This window comes from Physeter macrocephalus, chromosome 2 (genome assembly GCF_002837175.3).
Source record: "Physeter macrocephalus isolate SW-GA chromosome 2, ASM283717v5, whole genome shotgun sequence".
NCBI lineage: Eukaryota > Metazoa > Chordata > Mammalia > Artiodactyla > Physeteridae > Physeter > Physeter macrocephalus.
Window position 1 is genome coordinate 68,038,792 of NC_041215.1, and position 7,269 is coordinate 68,046,060.

The 7,269-nt window shown below is 39.1% G+C and overlaps 1 long non-coding RNA gene across 1 annotated transcript in view; it reads left to right on the top strand.

Annotated features, from left to right (window-relative positions):
- The window catches only part of LOC114487200 (uncharacterized), a 27,533-nt gene extending 21,961 nt beyond the window's left edge, over nucleotides 1–5,572 (top strand). Inside the window, exons 6-7 of the long non-coding RNA XR_003682069.2 lie at nucleotides 3,683–3,825; nucleotides 5,249–5,572. This is a non-coding gene — a long non-coding RNA (uncharacterized lncRNA). The remainder of the gene's footprint in view (nucleotides 1–3,682; nucleotides 3,826–5,248) is intronic.
- The last annotated feature ends 1,697 nt before the right edge of the window (nucleotides 5,573–7,269 follow it).

Here is a 7,269-nt window from a genome sequence, read left to right on the forward strand (position 1 = left end):
TTCCTTTTATTTCTTTTTCTTCTCTGATTGCCATGGCTAGGACTTCCAAAACTATGTTGAATAATATGGTAAGAGTGGACATCCTTTTCTTTTTCCTGATCTTAGAGGAAATGCTTTCCGTTTTTCACCATTGAGAATGATGTTTTCTGTGGGTTTGTTGCATGTGCCCTTTATGATGTTGAGGCAGGTTCCTTCTATGCCCCCTTCCTGGAGAGTTTTTATCATAAATCGGTGTTGAATTTTGTCAAAAGGTTTTTCTGCATCTCCTGACATGATCATATGTTTTTTCTTCTTCAACTTGTTAATATGGTGTATCGCATTGATTGACTTGCATATATTGAAGAATGCTTGCATCCCTGGGATAAATCCCACTTGATCATGGTGTATGGTACTTTTAATGTGTTGTTGGATTCTGTTTCGTAGTATTTTGTTGAGGATATTTGCATCTATATTCATGAGTGATATTGGTCTGTAATATTCTTTTTTTGTAGTATCTCTGTCTGGTTTTGGTATCAGGGTGATGGTGGCCTCATAGCATGAGTTTGGGAGTGTTCCTTCCTCTACAATTTTTTGGAAGAGTTTGAGAAGGATGGGTGTTAGGTCTTCTCTAAATATTTGTTAGAATTCACCTGTGAAGCCATCTGGTCCTGAACATTTGTTTGTTGGAAGATTTTTAATCACAGTTTCAATTTCATTACTTGTGATTGGTCTGTGCATATTTTCTCTTTCTTCCTGGTTCAGTCTTGGAAGGTTATACCTTTCTAAGAATTTGTCCAGTTCTTCCAGGTTGTTCATTTTGTTAGCATAAAGTTGCTTGTAGTAGTCTCTTAGGATGCTTTGTATTTCTGCAGTGTCTGTTGTAACTTCTCCTTTTTCATTCTAATTTTATTGATTTGAGTCCTCTCCTCTTTTTCTTGATGTGTCTGGCTAAAGGTTTATCAATTTTCTTTATTTTCTCAAAGAACCAGCTTTTAGTTTTATTGATCTTTGCTATTTATTTGTCTCTAGGCTTTTTTGATTTCTTCATTGATTTCTTCAGTGGTCTCTAGATTAATTAGTAACGTATTGTTTAGCCTCCATGTGTTTGTGTTTTTTACGTTTTTTCTCTTTAATTGACTTCTAATCTCATAATGCTGTGGTCAGAAAAGATGCTTGATATGATTTCAATTTTCTTAAATTTATTGAGGCTGGATTTGTGACCCAAGATGTGATTTATCCTGGAGAATGTTCCATGCACACTTGAGAAGAAAGTGTAATCTGCTGTTTTTGGATGGAATGTCCTATAAATATTTTTAAAATCTATCTGGTCTATTGTGTCATTTAAAGTTTGTGTTTCCTTATTAATGTTCTGTTTGGATGATCTGTCCATTGGTGTAAGTGAGGTGTTAAAGTCCCCCACTATTATTGTGTTACTGTCGATTTCCTCTGTTATAGCTGTTAACAGTTGCCTTATGTGTTGGGGTGCTCCTATGTTGGGTGCATACATATTTATAATTGTTATATCTTCTTCTTGGATTGATCCCTTGATCATTATGTAGTGTCCTTCCTTGTCTCTTGCAAAGTCTATTTTATCTGATATGAGTATTGCCATGCCAGCTTTCTTTTGATTTCCATTTGCATGGAATATCTTTTTCCATCCCTCACTTTCAGTCTGTATGTGTCCCTCGATCTGAAGTGGGTCTCCTGTAGACAGCCTATGGGTCTTGTTTTTGTATCCATTCAGCAAGCCTGTGTCCTTTGGTTCGAGCATTTAATCTATTCACGTTTAAGATAATTATCGATATCTATGTTCCCATTACCATTTTCTTAATTGTTTTGGGTTTGTTTTTGTAGGTCCTTTTCTTCTCTTGTGTTTCCCACTTAGAGAAGTTCCTTTAGCCAGCATGTTTCTCCCTGGGTTTATCCTGTATGAGACTCTCTGCGCTTCCTGGACTTAGGTGGCTATTTCTTTTCCCATGTTAGGGAAGTTTTCGACTATAATCTCTTCAAATATTTTCTCGGGTCTTTTCTCTCTCTTTTCTCCTTCTGGGACCCCTATAATGCGAATGTTGTTGTGTTTAATGTTGTCCCAGAGATCTCTTAGGCTGTTTTCATTTCTTTTCATTCTTTTTTCCTTATTCTGTTCTGCAGCCATGAATTCCACCATTCTGTCTTCCAGGTCACTTATCCATTCTTCTGCCTCAGTTATTCTGCTATTGATATTTTTCATTCAGTTATTGTATTGTTTATCTCTGTTTGTTTTTTCTTTAATTCTTCTAGGCCTTTGTTAAACATTTCTTGTATCTTCTCGATCTGTTTTTTTTTTTATTCCACCACAGAGTAAACAAATGGGTGTCCTTCAGGTAGGATTATTTATGGGTTCACCATACACTTCATAAGGTTTACACGCCAACTCGACCACATCTGTGAGGAACATGTATCTTCTTGGGAAGCCCAAACTGGACACTACTTGAAAACCCTTGGCCATCACCAAACCCTCTCAGAGGCCGTGGGAATGAATGTGTTCCAACAGGACCAGGACACACTTGATTCTTTCCAGGGAAAGGGAGGGGAGGTGAAGAGAGCTGCTTTTGGAGATGACCACTGCAAATATTTTGATTCAGGCAGGATGGAGGGCTTATATCTCCATGTTTCAAAGGAGCCAAAGAATATTTTCTGTGGACCAGAGAAGTGAGTCACTTGGGTGAGTGAGTCAATGTGAGTTTATCACTGGCTCTGTCTAATAAGGTCCTAAAGGAGTGAAGGACCAGAAGCCAGGTGTTGGAGTTGATACCAGATTAATGAAGGGCTATAGAGCACCCATGACTAGGGTGATCCACCATCCTTGTTCTTTCCAGAACTGAGGGGTTTCCCAGGACATGGGACTTTCAATGCTGAAACAAGGACACTACCTAACAAACTGGAATGGTTGGTCACCCTACCCTTGACAACCCATAATAGGATGTATCTGCCCAACCAAGACAAGGGAATCCCAGGAGAGGCATCCAAGGAGACACCCTACAGGAGACCTATGAAAGTGTCCATGAAGGAAAGACTCAGTTATAAACATTTTAAATATTTAAACAAAGCCAGTTCATGAAGGACATTTCCTAGTCCTTTATCATTTCTCTCTCTTCTGGCTGTTGCTGTAAACCAGAAGCTGGCTGGCAAGCTGTGGGGAGAGCACCGGGAGGGAGGAAAGAAGGCACAAGGTGGAGTCATGGAGAATAAGCCACCCACAGAGAAGCAGCCCAAGCAAGGGAGCAGGAAAAGGTTTAGTGCTAAATCAGTTCTAGTTTCTGATTATGTAAGATATTCACATTACTGAATTTAACTCTATTTGTTACTGAAGTGACTGCAGGATGTTCTTGTCCTGATATAGATGCCTGAGAATGTCTAAGAAAGTCCTGGGGTGTGCCTGAGTGTGACAGGCACTTCCCTTCCAGGGGCAAGGGAAGGTCAACTCCACTCAACACATGTGTAGTGGGAGTGGATCATAAAAACAGAGGTGCTGTGATTTCATCATGGGTCATGTTTGATCAATATCTGTTACACTTGAAATTACATGACAAATTGAATGTCAAAGAAATAATTTGTCAATTCTCTGTTTGACTGTTTTCCCTAACCCGATCTCCTAATGACTACAGATACCAGTACAGTTCCATTTCAACCAACACTCTTCTCCCTTCTGCACTTACAACAGTTCTACAGAGGAAAACCAGGAGAACAAAGTATTCTAGAAGCCAGGTGAAAAAATCTGTAAGAAGGAAAGAGTGAACAATCCTATCAAATGCAGATAATCAAGGAAGATGAAGCCTGAGAATGGATCATTGGATTTAGTAACATGTAAGTTACTGGTGAGCTTGATAAGAACACATTTGGGGGAGTAATGGTTACAAAATCTCAATTAGAGTAGGTTCAACAGAGAACAGAAGGAGCTCAATTGGAGGCAGCAAGTATAGACAGCTCTTTCAAGGAGTTTTGTTGTTGTTGTTGTTGTTAAGGGAAGGAGAAGAATGGGAAATAGCTAGAGAGAGAAATAGAATGAAGAGAGTTTTTAATCAGTGAATATAGAAATAAAAGTTTGTAGGATAATTTCAGTAGAGAGGAAGAAATGGATGAGACAGGAGAGAGAGGAAGAATTGCTGGAGCAATGGTTTGAGTAAGTAGGTTAGAGCGGATGGGTTCTAGCACATCATTGGAGGGGTTGGTCTTTAGGAACATGGGAGGCTCAACTGTACTGCAAGAAACAAAGTGAAGCACAAGCACCCATGCAGTTGCGTGGGTAGATGTGAAGGGGCTTTTCTGCTTGCTATAGTTTTCTTAGTTACATAGGAGGCAAAGTCACCATCTGAGAATGAGGGTGGAGGAGGTATTGGAGTTTGAGGAGAGAGAAGGTAAACATAGTCACTTAGGAGAGTAGAAGAGTAAGTGATCCAGGGAAATGCAATATAATTGCTGGATGGTTTAATCACCCATGTAATATTGGTGATCATGAATCTAGATTTATGTCATCAGTGGATTTTTCTCTAGGCCTGTTCATCTGTGTGTGTGTAGGCACAGAGGAGTCAGAATGTTGAGTTTAACCAGGATGGGGCTTTATCCTAGAGAGTGTGATGAAGCAAGAGCAAGGCAAAGATGTTGGGGACAGATTTACAGGGTGATTATAATAAGTGACCATGGAAGGGAAAGGGAGTGAGGATACAAGGAGAACCAGTAAAAATGTTGTAGGATCAATGGATTGGAGGTGTTTGTGGAGTTAAGAGATTGTTGGAATTGGTGTATAGGAAGTGAACTGGAGGAAAAAAGTGTAGTTATTGGCCAGAAAGTAAGCTGTTTAGAACTGATATTGTGGAGGGTTTGCAGTTATTGATATAAGTTCAAGGCTATATCCATGGGAATGAGTGGCCAAGGTGAAGGGGAGGACAAGATCATTGAAAGAAGGGAGGGCAAGGAATGAGAGGACAGACATGGAAAGCATCATCTATTGGATATTGAAATCATTGAGAAGTATGAGAGGAGTAAAATTAGAAAGAGTGAATCTTAAACTATCTTCAAAGAATAACAAGGGGTAACCAAGTAGTGGTGTAGGGGCAGTGGTGGGGTAGGGCTGGGGTAGATGACTTTAAAGAACCCAGTCACCTCTAGAATGACACACAGGTCTAGCTTAAAATGTTCTTCTAGTTGTTCCATGTAGTCAAGTGGACAATGAGGGTCCATGTTTTATGCTAGTATTCTTACTCTCATCATCATTATTTTTCCATTTCAGCTGAGTACATGAGCATTATAACAGAGAGAGGAAAGAATTTGGAGTAATGATAATTCTGTTGCTTTAATACAGCTAAGTAATGAATTTCAAAGTGTGGACTGGAATTCCTCAAGAACTTTTTCAAGTCATAACTTTTCACTTAATGATACTAAGATGTCACTTGCCATTTTCACTTTTTGTCTCGTGAATGTACTGTGGAGTTTTCCAGAGGCTATATGATGTATGAGAGCACAATAGATTGAGTTCAGAAGCAGACATGAGAATCCAATTGTCTTCTATTAAGCTAGAAATTAAAGAAAATTCAAAAAATGTAAAACAACACCATTTGGGGGACTATTTTTTTTTGTTTTGGAAAACTTAAGATTATTTCTCCATAAAAATTGTTATTTATGTTAACTTGTAATGGGCTTTTTTTTCCATTTTATTTATTTAAAAATTCACCAATTTATTAAACAGATTTACTGATTATCTACTATGTAATGCATGTTGAACAACCTGAGATAATTTGTACAGCTCATTGGCTGATAGAGAAAACAGACACAGAAACAAATAAAGCTCAAAGTTATAATACTATGATAACACGGTCTCTCTGTGTGTATAACTACATTTCCCACTTTCTGTTTCTGTTTGCCAGAATCCTCCTCACCTCCATCTTCTCATAGCTGATTCTTTATCATTTGAGGTCTCAGGGAAAATATCCCCTCCTCAGGAAGAATTTTCCCCATTTTATCAGATAAATTATTTGAAGTATCCTGCAGGCAGCCCCCTCCATAAACATATCTGAAGACACTAACCAATAGAATATGCCAAACGTGTGGGATATAGGTGATTGTGTGATTCTCTTACATAAGACTGCAGTGCTCATTTGTCTGGAGGTGCTTGCTGTCTCCTTTGCTGACTTTGAGGAAGCAAGTGGCCATGTTGGGGAACCCCATGTGGCGAGAAACTACAGGTGCCTCAAGGAGCTGAGGGTGGCCTTCAACCCACAGCCAGCAAGAAACTGCGTTCTGCCAACAAGCTGAGTGAGCTCGGAAGCATATCCTTCCCCAGCAGAACCTCAGATGAGGCTGAAGTCTCAGCCAGAATCTTTTGTTTTTTTGTTTTTCAGATTTCTTGAGGCATAATTGACAAATAAAATTGTAGGTCTACAATGTGAATATTTGATATATGTAAACATTGTAAAAGGATTCCCTCATCAAATTAATTAGCACATCCATAACCTCACATATTTACCTTTTTTTGGTGAGAATATTTAAGTTCTACTCTCTTAGCAAATTTCAATTATACAATTACATTGTCAACAACTAGAGTCACCAAGTTATACATTAGATTCTCAGATCTTATTCATCTTATAACTGAAACTTTGTACCATTTTACCAACCTCTCCTTATTCTGCTCACACTCCAGCCCATGGCAACAGTTTCTCTACTCTCTGTTTCTATGACTTTGTCCTTTTTTTAAAAAAAATTCCACATATAAGTGATAACATGCAGTATTTGTCTTTCTGTGTTTTGTTTATTTCATATAACATCCTCCAGGTTCATACATGTCACAAATGACAGGAATTCCTTCTGTATTAAGGCTGAATGATATACATATACGTATACACATATATGTATATTAAATAAATTTATTTATTTTTGGCTGCCTTGGGTCTTTGTTGCTGCGCGCGGGCTTTCTCTAGTTGCAGAGACCAGGGGCTACTCTGCTGTGGTGCGGGGGCTTCTCAATGTGGTGGCTTCTCTTGTTGCGGAGTTCAGACTCTAAGCACACGGGCTCAGTAGTTGTGGCTCGCGGGCTCCAGAGTGCAGACTCGGTTGTTGTGGTGCATGGGCTAGTTGCTCCATGGCATGTGGGAACTTCCTGGACCAGGGCTCGAACCCATGTCCCCTGCATTGGCAGACGGATTCTTAACCACTGCACCACCAGGGAAGTCATATTTTTTTTTCTTTCTTGATTCATCCCTTGACAGACACTTAGGTTGTGTCCATATCTTGGCTATTGTGACTAATGCTTCAATG